This window comes from Mus caroli, unplaced genomic scaffold (assembly GCF_978045245.1).
Source record: "Mus caroli unplaced genomic scaffold, Mus_caroli_1 scaffold_2, whole genome shotgun sequence".
Classification (NCBI taxonomy): Eukaryota; Metazoa; Chordata; class Mammalia; order Rodentia; family Muridae; genus Mus; species Mus caroli.
Genome location: NW_028227257.1, coordinates 145982890 through 145996014, shown reverse-complemented (window position 1 = coordinate 145996014; position 13125 = coordinate 145982890). Strand labels below are relative to the sequence as shown.

General features: G+C 48.6%; 1 non-coding gene across 1 annotated transcript; it reads left to right on the top strand.

Moving 5' to 3' along the window:
- The first annotated feature begins 2807 nt into the window (after positions 1 to 2807).
- LOC115030436 (U6 spliceosomal RNA) lies at positions 2808 to 2911 on the top strand. Its single transcript, XR_015046575.1, has one exon. It is a non-coding gene; the product is annotated as a U6 spliceosomal RNA (small nuclear RNA).
- The last annotated feature ends 10214 nt before the right edge of the window (positions 2912 to 13125 follow it).

Genomic DNA, 13125 nt, shown 5'->3' with positions numbered 1-13125 from the left:
AAATCCGCGGCACTGGGCGCGCGGGGCCGGGCGGGGGCAGGAAGCGCGCATGATTCATGCGCCGAGGCCTCTCCAGAGCGGCCGTTGGCTTTTTAAAAGGGTGTTCAGGGGGTAGGATAGTTTGCAGAAAGTGTCCCCTTCAGCTTCAGGCACTCCTTTCCTCAGTTGCTCTAATTGCAAACTTTCTCCCGCTCCCAGCCGAATCGTGCCTGACTTTGGACGTGAGCAAAATCCCAAATGTCCTGCCTATCCTCCTCTCCATAGCTTTAAATGGAAAAGAAAAGGCACACGGCCACAAACGGAGACCTGTCACCCACACCCTGCCCAGCGTTGGGATTGTGGCTGGGACTCCCGCTGCCCTGAGGGTACCGCTCGGGCTCCATCTCTGTCCCCATCCCACAAGCGCGCAGCCTCCAGCCCCCGCCCGGGGATCGTAGGGCTCAATCTAGGTTTCTAGGAGAGGGGTCGTGTGCAGGGATTAAAGCGTGAAACGCGGACACTCCCGGGGCGCCCGCAGCGCGGGACTTACCGCGAGGCAGCGCGTCAGCCGGTCCCACTTGGAGTCTGGCCACCAGGCACATCGGCGGCGGCAGTGCGCTCGGCCCAGGGCTGCCTGGCCGAGTGTCCGCCCCTGGGGCCGGGGTAGGGGTCTCGGAGGGGGCGGGGCGGGGCGGGGGCGCCGCGGGGAGGAGGGGACGCGGGGAGGGAGGGGCCGGTGAGCTCAGGAAGGGGCCCCCCGGGCGCGGGGCGCCATCTTTTTCGCGTTTTCCCGCGAATTATTGACGTCCCCGCTTATGTAATTAGCAGGGGCCGCACCGGCTTTGCCATTGGAGCCCGCGGCTGGCGGGGCCCCGCAGCGTCTCCCGGGGCCGCCCCCGCGCAGCGAGTCCAGCGGGCACACGCGGAAACACAGCTGTACAGAACCACGGCTGGGCGAGCATACGCACACCACACGCACACAGCTACTACACCCAGACCTTTCACGACCCGGGTTGGTCTCCCAGCACCTTGATCTTACAGAACCGACATTCCACACTACTCCCTGGATACCAGGAAAAGCCTAAGAGAATCAGACACAGGACACACACCACATATATATGTGTGCCATAAGTCACAACACTCAAATGACACTGCCCTCAGCATAGACTCCCGCGAAACCACGTGCAAGGCATACACAAGTCAGCAACATAGAGCCCCGACACAGTGACCACAAGACCCACTCGAGTATGCCAGTCACGCACTGTAGAGTTAACAGTGTAAAAGAGATAGTCACACAGACCATGTGCACAAACACGGCAAATACGTAAAGGGCAAGCTTAAGACAGATCTTGTGGATAGGGCTCCAATCAGATAAGATCTCCCTCCAGGAGAAAAAAACAGAGTGTCCTCGACCAGACGCACTCTTGGCGCCAGAGCTTGAGATAGTGTCGGTCAACACCCCCTACCTGCATCCCTGCTTTCAATCTGGACTGCCCACTGCACCTGCTCGAATGGCTCCCTGCAGACACACCCTGCTGGGATGAGTGCATTCCTGGTGTGCTCTTTCCTCCTAGAGCCTTCCCTGTTCATTTTTCAGGGTTCACATTGGCCCTCTGCTCCCTGGGGTGTGGGCAGTCTGGCCTGCAGCTCCTGTCTGCCCCCTCAGCTTGAGATACAGGAGTCCTCTTCCACATGCCCACACTCCCCTGGGTCTTACTGCTCCTCCTGAGGATTTGACCCACAGCAGAATCTGGCTGAGCCTGGAAAGGAAGTTGGTAGCAGCCCCACCGGACAGGCTCTTCCAGCCCAGGAAGGCATAGCTGCACACCACTTTCTGCAGAGATAACCCCTCTCTGTGCAGGAAGCTCTGTCATGAGCCTCTAGGCTGGCCAGAGGCACCTTTAGGATTCCAGGGACAGAGACAACAGAGCAAGCCTGGCTCTGTAACTCACAGCCTGGCGCCACCTATTCCTGGATGTGAGACTGAGTGTGTCACTTTAGTTGTCCAGCTGTTGGGAAGGTTAGAGGCACTGTATGCAAAGTCCCTGTCACCCCATGGGTGGGCAGAAGGCAAATATCGTGCTCTGTCTAGTCTGTATTCATCCACTGTTCTCTTGTGTAGGGCTACAACTGGCTTTGGGCACAAAGGCAAGTAAGAGAAATGGGGCCTGCAATCTGGTGAGGCAGCCAGTACAGGGGTAACACTTTTATGTAAAAAAGATCTTTAGCATGGAATTAGGGAATTGTTGCTGTGAGGTCAGTTCTGCCTCTGAGCAGGGGGATTGTGGGTAAGCTAGCCCCCAAGGTTTATTTATATACCCCGTTCTATCTGTTCCAAAGCGGGGGCAACATTTCTCTGCCTCACAGGACCATCGCCTAGATAGAGGTTAACATAGGCTCAAGAAGGAGCAGGTGCTTTGGTAAACTCCAAAGCAGTGTATGAAATGAGAAGGCGTTGACAGACTAAAGACAGGAGACTTGTAATGTCACAAGAAAGGTTGTATGTCATTCGCAGTGGTTTACAGGCTAAGGTCCATGGAGAAACTGGCATTTGGACAGGATACAGAAACAGAGAGGCCCGTATTTCAGGAGGAGGGAATTTCAAGAGGGACTGATCAAAAAAAAAAAAAAAATCCAGGTTAAAAAAAATAAGAAGTGCTAGCTAGATGTGATGACATAGGCCTTTAATCCCAGCACTTGGGAGGCAGAGGCAGGTGGATCTGAGTTTGAGGCCAGCCTGGGATACAGACTGAGTTCCAGGATAGTCAGGACTACACAGAGAAACCATGTCCTGAAAAACCAATATGTGGAGTAATAAAAAAAGATCAGTGCTCGCTTAGGTAACGTAGATACTAAAATTTGAATGATACAGAGAAACTTAGTCTGGCCCCTGTGCAAAGGTGGCATGCAGATTAATGAGCATCGCATGTTTCCCTTATGTCTTAGGGAAATTGCTAATTTGATTAGTGATGGAAACTGCTGTGAACAGACACTATGACCAAGGCAAGTCTTATAAAGGACAGCATTTAATTGGGGCTGGCTTACAGGTTCAGAGGTTCAGTCCATTATCATCAAGGCAGGAGTCTGCCAGTGTCCAGGCAGGCATGGTACAGGAGAAGCCAAGAGTTCTACATCTTCATTGAAAGGAAGCTAGGAGCAGACTGTTTTCAGGTAGCTAGGTCTGAAAGCCCACCTCCACAGCGACACACTTCCTCCAACAGGCCACACTTCAATAGTGCCATTCTCTAGACCAAGCATATTCAAATCACCACATTCTATTCCTTGGCCCCCACAGGCTTGTTCAGACACATGAGTCTATGGGGACCATACCTAACCATAGCATAATGCTAAAACCTTTAGTCCAACTTCTAAAGTTTCTAAAGTCTGTAACAGTCTCAATAATGTTAAAAGTCCAAAGTTCAAAGTCTCTTAAGATGTTCATCCAATCACTTAACTGTAGTCCCCTATAAAATCAAAAAGCAGATCACATACCTCCAACATCACAGGATATACATTACCATCCCAAAATGTCATAGTGAAGAAATACTGAAAATCAAAGCAAAACCAAAAACCAGCTGGGCAAACTCCAAACTGCATGTCCATGTCTGATGTCAAAGTGCTTTTCAGATCTCCAACTCCTTTCAGTTTTGTTGACTGCAACAAACTTCTTTCTCCTGGGCTGGTTCACTCCATGTCAGCAGCTTTCCTCAGCAGGTATCCCTCAGCTCTGGCATCTCGAACATCTTGAGCTATCCAAGGCAACTTCAATTTTACAGCTTCTTGTTCCAATGTCTGGGATCCACACACGATCTTCTGGACTCCTCCAAAGGGCTTGGGGTCACTTCTCCAGCTCTGCCCTCTGTAGCACTCTAGGTTCTGGTTGACTCCACTCCATTGCTGCTGCTGTTCTTGGTGATCACCCCATGGTACTGACATGTCCAGTACTCTGGGGTCTTCCACTGCAACGAGGCTTCACCAATAGCCTCTCATAGACTCCCTTCATGGTGCCAAGCCACAGCTCCTTTGCATGACCTCTTCAGTCCTGGGCCATCAATTGCAACTGAGGCTGCACCTTCACCAACAGCCTTCCATGGCCTCTCACAGTGCTGAGTCTTAGCTGCTCTGCATGACCCCTTCATGCCTTCAAAACAAGTACCACTTGGGTAATTCCTACATATTACCAAGTCCTGCTGAAACATGAGCTACAGCCTTGGAGATCTCTGGAACACAGCTTCTTTGTGCTCTCAAAAAAACATTCCCCCCCAGACGATGTCACCTCAGTGATGCTAGTCTCTTCTTAATCACTGCTAATTTCTTAGCTCCAGCTAACCAGCATTAATTGTTCCAGTAGACTCCTACTCTGGATTCTAAAGCCAGAACCACACGGCCAAAGCTGCTGAGTTCTGCTGCAACCTGGAACATGGCTCCTTGTTCTATTACGTTATCACCAGCTTTCTGTTTTCCAACTCCTTCATTGCCTAAGCTTGGCTGTCCTGGAACTTGTTTGTAGATTGGCCTTGAACTCATCAAAATGCTCTTCATGAGACTAAACCACAGCACTGTCTAAACTGGGTTGTTTTGAGTCTTCCTTTGTCAATGCAATTAATTTAACTCTCTTCACCTCTCAGACAGACTCTTCAGACAAGGGCAAAAAGCAGCCGCATTCTTCACCAAAATTCAACAAGAATGGCCTCTCAGCCACATACTAAAATTCTTCTCCTCAGAAATCTCTATAACCAGGCTTCCACTGTTTAAATCACCCTCTGCAACAGTCTCCCATATTTCTACCAGGATGTCCCATTAAGTCCCATTTAAGGCATTCCACTTCTTTCCAAATCCAAAATCCACATTCCTCCGAATAAAAGCATGGTCAGCTCTATCACACCAATACCCTAGTCCCTGGCACCAACTTCTGTCTAAGTTGGGGTTTCCATTGCTGTGAAGAGTCACCTTGACCAAGGCAACTCTTTTTTTTTTTTTTTTTTTTTTTTTGGTTTTTCGAGACAGGGTTTCTCTGTGTAGCCCTGGCTGTCCTGGCACTCACTTTGTAGACCAGGCTGGCCTCGAACTCAGAAATCCGCCTGCCTCTGCCTCCCGAGTGCTGGGATTAAAGGCGTGCGCCACCACGCCCGGCCCAAGGCAACTCTTATGAAGGACAACATTTAATTGGGGCTGGCTTACAGGTTCAGAGGTCCAGTCTCTTATCAAGGCAGGAGCATGGCAGCATCCAGACAGGTATAGTGCTGGAGAAGCTGAGTTCTACATTTTTTTTAAAGATTTATTTATTTATTTATTTATATATTATATGTAAGTACACTGTAGCTGTCTTCAGACACTCCAGAAGAGGGAGTCAGATCTCGTTACGGATGGTTGTGAGCCACCATGTGGTTGCTGGGATTTGAACTCCTGACCTTCGGAAAAGCAGTTGGGTGCTCTTACCCACTGAGCCATCTCACCAGCCCCGAGTTCTACATTTTTATTGAAAGGAAGCCAGGAGCAGACTGTTTTTAGGTGGCTAGGAGGAGGATCTGAGAGCCCACCCCCACAGTGACACACCTCCTGCAACAAATGCTACTCCCTGGGCCAAGCATATTTAAACCATCATGCTCCTTAAAATAAGACTGATTTAAAATTTAAAACTAGACAAAAGGTATCAACAGATCATCTCCCAAAGAGAAAACCCAAATAGACAAAGTGGCCAAAAATAAGAAGAGATGTTCACCTTCATTGGCCATGTGAGAAGGACTCACGGCCATGTAAATTGAAGGACTGTGCTTCACCATCAGATGTCCCCAGTGTGGCCAAGAGCTAAAGTGTGTCTGTCTTAGGGAATGGGGGCAGTTAGGGTGCAGCACAGGGGCCTCTCAGGTTTGCCGATGGAGATGTCAGTTGCTAGGTACTTTTGAGAGCTGTTGGGTAATGTCACGTGGGATTTAAGACACTGGTGCCTTCAGGTGAGTGCCACTTGGCATGCAAAAACAAACAAACAAATAGAAAAGAAAAGAGAGGGAGAAAGAAATCGGTTCCTCATTAACAGCAGTCCAGATACATAAATTGCGATGGGTTCACTCACTAGAATTGTATCCTGAGAGAACCTAAGCTAAGACAGTGAACCCTAGCATACATACATTCTAGGGGGAAATGGGCATGGACATACCTAGGTATTGTGTAATGGGACATTAAGCATGTGTGGCTCTGCTGTGCATGGTTTTAGAGATAGTCAGGTAATGCAGAAGTATTAACTATGCATGAGCAATGAAAGATACCGGTCTTAGCTGGGATTAAGAAAGAAGCACAGAGGTGGGTTTAATCAGGTCTGTAAGACTTTCCTTCTTAGAAGAAAAACCAAATATGTCAAAGTGTGAGGATTTGATGGAGCAGCTGGTTCATACTTACCTCTGCTTCTCCTCTTCCTAGCTGTGGCTGTCCCTCGTTCTACATGGTTTGTAGCTGTTTTCCTCAGGCTTGAAACTTTCCCTAGTGGAGGGAAGAGGGAGTACCTAGAAGCATTGAAACTCACAAGGCCTCAAAAGTTCATGAAAATTAGAAGATTCACAAGCGCCCCCCCCCCCTCCATAAGGTTTTAAAAGTAGTTAACGAGGGGGCTGGAGAGATGGTTCAGTGGGCTGAGTGCTTGCTTGATAACCATGAGGGAATGACACCAGATCCTCAGAATGCACTGCACCAGCACAGTGCGCTCAGTGGACACAGAGGGCACAGTGGACACAGTGGACACAGTGGATTACGTCAGAGTGGAGGCAGGCAGATATTGCAGCCACCCAGACTAACTGGAACAGCTCCAAGCACTCTGAAGGCAGAGGTAGGCAGATCTCTGTGAGTTCCAGGCCAGCTTTGTCTATAGATCGAGTTCTAGGACAGCCAAGGTTACAAAGAAAAAGCCTGTCTCAGAAAAAAAAAAGTGTTTACGTCTCCCAGGGAAGAGATCCAAGTAATCTAGTCATAAAGGTGGGGCACACAAGACCCTAAGAGGAGAGAGGAAGCTACTCGACCTTGACCTCAGGCCATCCTGTGTGTACACGTGGTCACATGCCCCTGCACACACAGCATATACCCACCCTCCAAGGGAGCAAATGGGTTCTGGAGAGAGAGGGCTCTGACGGAGCTGCCTGTAGGGTGAGAGACCCAGGGGTGTGGACTTAGCGAGCTGTTACTCACAGTGGGGTGGGGGTTTTGGCAATGCAGCTGCCTGTGAGTCACCCATGCTGCTATACTTAGCCATTTGATGTGAACAGGTGCTGGTTCAAGTCTCCTAGGGAAGAGTTAGACTCCAGGTTGGGATATCTGGCCATTGTAAAGATGAGAGGCACAGGAAGCTTGAGGCAGGGCAGATCGGTATGTGTGCAGGTGGTTGTAGATCACAGCTCCGAGATGTCTGGCTTTAGCTGTCCTCTTCTTTTAAGACTTATCACAACTCAGTGAGCTGGGCTTGGCAGACATCAGGCAGGGAGGGGTTGGGGGCTTAGAGTGGCAGTGAGATTTCTACACATCACACCACATCACATCACACCACACACACACGCGCACACACACACACACATACACACACCACACACACACACATACATATACAGCACACACACATACCACACACACAGCACACACATACATACATGGCACACACAAATACACACATACCACACATATACACACAGCACACATACAGATGTACCACACACACAGCACACACATACATGCACCATACACACCTATAGATACACACACCTATAGACTCACAGATACACCACACATAGATAAACACACCAAACACACACATACACACAGATACGTATACCACACACATACATAGATACACACACCATACACACAGATACACACACCACACACATACACACACAAATACACACAGAGACACTCAGATACACAAACCACATACATAGATATACAGATACACTACACACACAGATACACATACCACACACATAATACAGAAACACAACCATACACACACACACACACACACACACACTATACACACACTCATAGACACATAGATATACCACACACACACACACATACAGAATTAAATACTACACAACACTACACCACACACACAGCCATACACACACAGATACACATACCACACCATACACACATTACACACACAGATGCACGCACAGATACACACACACACATAATATAGATATACACACCATACACACACTCATAGACACATAGATATACCACACATCACACACAGATATACACACTATAGTATACCACACACTCACCACACACACAGATGCATACACAGATGCACACACAGACACACACATACACATACCCAGCCAGACACACACCCCGACACAGACACAGAGACACACAGAGACACATAGAGACACACACACACATACACACACACCAGGGCATGCTCCATCCCCTCAGCTGTGCCTCCTCCTCCTCCTCAGCACTGCTCCCTTTTTCATTCAGTTAAGGAAGATGTAGAATTATGCAAGGAAGAAAACAATACCCCTGGAGAAGTTCTCCATCTTACACCTAGAACCGCCTTTCCTGGAATGCGGCTCCCAAACAATAACTCATTGTTTCCTGTGCAGTCACTGACTTTGAGAGAACATTGTTTTGTTTCAGGACCACTTGCTCAAGTCATAAGCAACTTAGCATCCATGAGTGTGCTACACGAAGCAAACACGCTTTTCAAAATATTTGAATATTACCATCTTTTAAAAAATATTTGAATATTCAGTCTTCTGGAATAAACTGATCATGCAGGTGACTAGCTGATGTCGTCTAAATTTGGGGGTCAGTTTAGAATGCTCTCTCCATGGAGGTGTTGATTTTTCAAATGATGGTAGAAAACATTGCATTAACACGTTTGAAACAAAAGTGCCTGTGGCCTTAATTACCTGCCAAGCCATAAACACTTTTTACCTGTGGCTTTTGTGGGTAAATAGCAGAAGCTGAGGGTCTGCCTTGTAGAAAGAGAACCTTTGCCAGCTCACAGCACTGTCCCTACCTCATCCCATGTCGCTGTGGAATCCAGTGTCTCCTTCCTTCCTTCCTATGAATTTCAGTCTGTCCATCTGTTAAAAATTAAGTGGTCCTTCATATCTCCTTTCAACATCTGACAGTCAGTTGGGGAGCTATGCTGTGAACACACTCTCTGCTAGGATCTGGGTGTGCTATGCTGATGAAGAAAGTCAGACCACTGGCTTCAAGATGTTTCTGGCCAGGAGCTGCTGGGGAAGAGAAGTGGGGACAGACACATCAGTGGGTAATTGCTCAGATAAACAGGCTGGCTTTGGGCACACACAAATGACTTCCAGTATTCCCCTGACTCCCAATCATTGAATTATTTGACCCTGTGACCTTTGTCCTTGTGTCTCCTTTATGGGGTAACCTGGGACACATACTTACCAGGGTATTAGAGCTGCTCGCTGGTTAAACTTAAAACTTAGAACAAAGCTGTGATTTTCTGTCATTTGTCATAAAGCATCTCACATAAATACTTGGCTTGTTCTAACTCCAAGTCTTTATATTTGAAATCTGTCTGTCCGTCTGTCTGTCCATCCATCCATCTATTTATTTGAGACAAGGTTGTCCTGGAACTCACTCTGTAGGCAAGGCTGGCCTTGAACTCAGAGATCTGCCTCCTGAGTGCTGAGATTAAAGGTGTGTTAACACCACTGGCCCTCACTGAGAGTCGTTTGTCTCCTTATTTTTATGTCACGTTGCCTCATTTTGGTTTTGAGGAGATGGTAAATGAGACAAAGTTAAGCCATCAACCAGGGTGCCTGCTCTGCACCCCTCCCCAGCCCTTGCTCCTGTCCATGTGCAGCTTCAGGTACCCTTGATGTCACATGGTAGTTCACCCTCCAGTGTTACCTCACCCCACCCCCACCCCAGCTGCAAGGTGAGCAAGGTGTGAGGAGTTTGTGTGTTTGGTGTGACTAATGCTTCAGGAGGTTAAGTGTCTTATTCAAGGTCACACAGCTGGAAGTTAGACACAAAAAGTGGGGTCAGGGAGCTGGCTCAGAAGATCTCCCAGGTCAGCACCTAATTCCTCATTTTCTGACCCGGGACTTGGGGGCAGGAGGGAGGGGTGGGGTGGGGAGGGGAGGGGTCATTTAGGGAAGACTTGCTGCAGGCTGAGCCAGAAATCAGTGGAGGAGCGAGAAAGCAATGAATCTCTCCCTGCCCAGATCTGCACTCAGCTCTCAGGCAGTCCCCTGGAGTCTTTTCTTTAAATTATTTTTGAATCTTTTAAAATTAAAATAATTATCTCCCTTCCCCCTTCCCTTTCCTCCCTTCCCTTCCCAAGTTCCTTCCCTCTTACATCTCCCATGGCTCCCCTAATCTCAAGATAACACCTTCTTCTTCTTCAATCATTGTTCCATATATACATGTGTGTGGGTGTGTGTGCATATAAAATACATACAAATATATCTGCTGAGTCTGTTTCTGTTGTTTGTGTGAGAACCTGAAATCACCGACAACATGCTCACCCAGCCTTCAGGGCCAATCCAAGCCCTGGGCACACACCTTTTGTGTGGCCATGGCTTCTACATGACTGGACTTCAGCCCTGGTACTTCCCATTTCCATAGTCAGTCCGTCCAGCTTGTAGCCTGTATCGCAGGAGATGTAATGAGGGCCACCTCCTCTGGGTTGGTTAGTGACAGCTTTAGTGTCAATTTGGCTAGGCTGTGGGGCTCTGGTCTGGGTGTTAACTTAAGGCAACCCTAATTTAGACCACACCAGTTACGCTGAAGGAAACAATCCTCCATGGCGTGAGCGGGTCCCGGTCAATCAGCTGAAGGCCTGCAAAGTAAAAAACGAGGCTTCCAGAGAAGAAATTCCTCTCAAGACTGCAGCATGCCTAAGCCTCAAGCCTGTCAGTCCGCCCTACATATTCCAAGCTTGCTGGCCTGACACAGCCTTAACGAGCCAATTCCACAAATCGATTCCTTGTAAGTACTACCTATGGATGTGTCTCTGTCTCATGCTGGCTCTGTCTCTCCCCACACAGACTGAAACACACGCATTCAGAGGCTGTGAGGGCAGAGCCTGTTCAGATTTCCTGAGGCTCATCTGCACCCCAACAACAGGTAGGGCTCCTTTCTTCCTTGCCAGTCTCATTTTCTGGGCAAAAATATCCCTCCTTTCTTCTTTAGTTTACCACAGCCATGCTTTGTCTGTAGCTACCTCCTCCACATGTGTGACCATTCAAAGGTCAGAAGGGTCCAGATGGGAACAGACGTACCAGAGAAAACTTCGGGGAGATCTAGAGCCTCATAGCCACAGATGAGAGATTCTGCCTGGTCCCTTAGGGTATTGGCAGATTCACACCTGTTGAGCCTGTCATATGGTCACACCTGTTGGGCTTATTGTATGGTATTCCCTAGACCTTGGTAAGAGAGGCTGTACCAGGGCTTTCGCAGCATCCAGAGGTGTCCACGACACCACAGGAAGTGCTCATTTTCTCCAGCTCTGTAACAGAATGAAGAGCTGTGCTCAGAGTTCTAGCCGTGGAGGCTCTCACTTACCAGCAACCAGGCTAAACTGCCCATCTTAGGCAAAGCGGAGGCTAGTAAGGACCTGAAGGACCAGCAAGAGAGCAGAGCATAGTCATAGGCCATGGTCAGGGAGCTACAGGAACTCCACCCAAGGTAAGGCTGCAGGCTCAGCCTGACCCAGCTTCCTCTCCAAGGGTCATCCTGAGAATGTGATCTGATGTCATTCCAAGCTGTATTTCAAACATCCTGTCTGCTCTCCCGGCAGAGAGACATGGTAGTTCTACTCTCCGTTTATCATGGCTGGCCTTGGAAGGTAAGTGTTCCGTTTTCCAGTCCTCAAAATGGGGCACTCTCCCTAAAGGCATTTTAAGGTGGAGCTAGATGCTTGGAAGATTCCAAGTGACCCCTTAATCTCTTGGAGCAGTAGCCCAACGTAAGCCAGCGACACAGAACCTAGACTAGATCCAGCTTAACTCAAGATTGAGCTTTGCCCTCTACTAGATCAGAACTTTGGTTAAGATAGCTGATCTCGAAGGACCGTGGTCCCCCCCCCCCCTCTGAGGAATGAGAGCATCGAACCTACAGATACTGTAAGTGGAAACCTACGAGGCTGAGGATGAGGGGTGGGGACTGATGGCCAACGTAGCTTCTTGGGGTTCTGCTCAAGCTGTCCAGTTTGCCGAGTAACTTGATAAGCAAGCAATCCTCATCGTCCCAACTTGACCGCTGCTTTTGCAAAAACACACAAGTGATACCACAGCCAAACTCCAGAAAGAGTTGTGTAGCTCCTGAGACTGTAGCTCGGTTGCTTGCCTAGAGTGCACGGAGTCCTGGGTTCTCACTTTGGCAATGCATAGCTTTGGGCATGACATTGTATCCCTGTAATCTTAGCTTGCAGAAAGGGAAGACATGGAGTTTGGAAGTTCAAGGTCATCTTCATCTACAAAGTAAGTTTTGAGGCCAGCCTGGGTTACTTGAGACCCTGTGCTAAACAAACAAACAAACAAACACCGAGCAAGCAAACAATCCCACACCATCACCAACCTAACACAATGGGCAGATGCCTCTGTACCACATTTGTGAGCTGCAACCTCATAAATGAGCCCACAATGTTTTCTTTTTAGCAGCCCTTTTGACATTTTCATTTTAATATGTGAAACCTGGCTACTTGTCTCCGGGAGAGTTTATGGAAAAAGTGCTTCCAGCTGGCTTTGGGACAGCCCATAAAAATGTCCTGAAAACTTTGCCCAGTTAGAAATGAGAAACGGCTGGCAGCAGAGCCAGTGACGCCACAGGCCAGGCTGAGGCCCACCGCGCTCATTATCAAGAGGGTCCTCCTTCATTCCTTCCTGGTGCCTGGTCAAAGGACGGGGCCCAGGAGCTGGTAAAGAGAAACCGCAGCTTTCAGATCGCAGATAAATACATCCTTTACACACAGGGTCTCTAGTTCAGACTGTTTGAAAGGGCATGGACAGACGAGAAAGAGTTTCCATCGCTTTAGCTGGGGAGGCTGGATGAGGACGCTCATTTTCTGCCTCTATCTCTTCCTGGTCCCAGGCATGAGTCCTTTCTGGAAGTCCTCATTGGTAGCTTTACTTCAGCACAGATTTGTGCACCGGTGGGACTTAAAGCCTT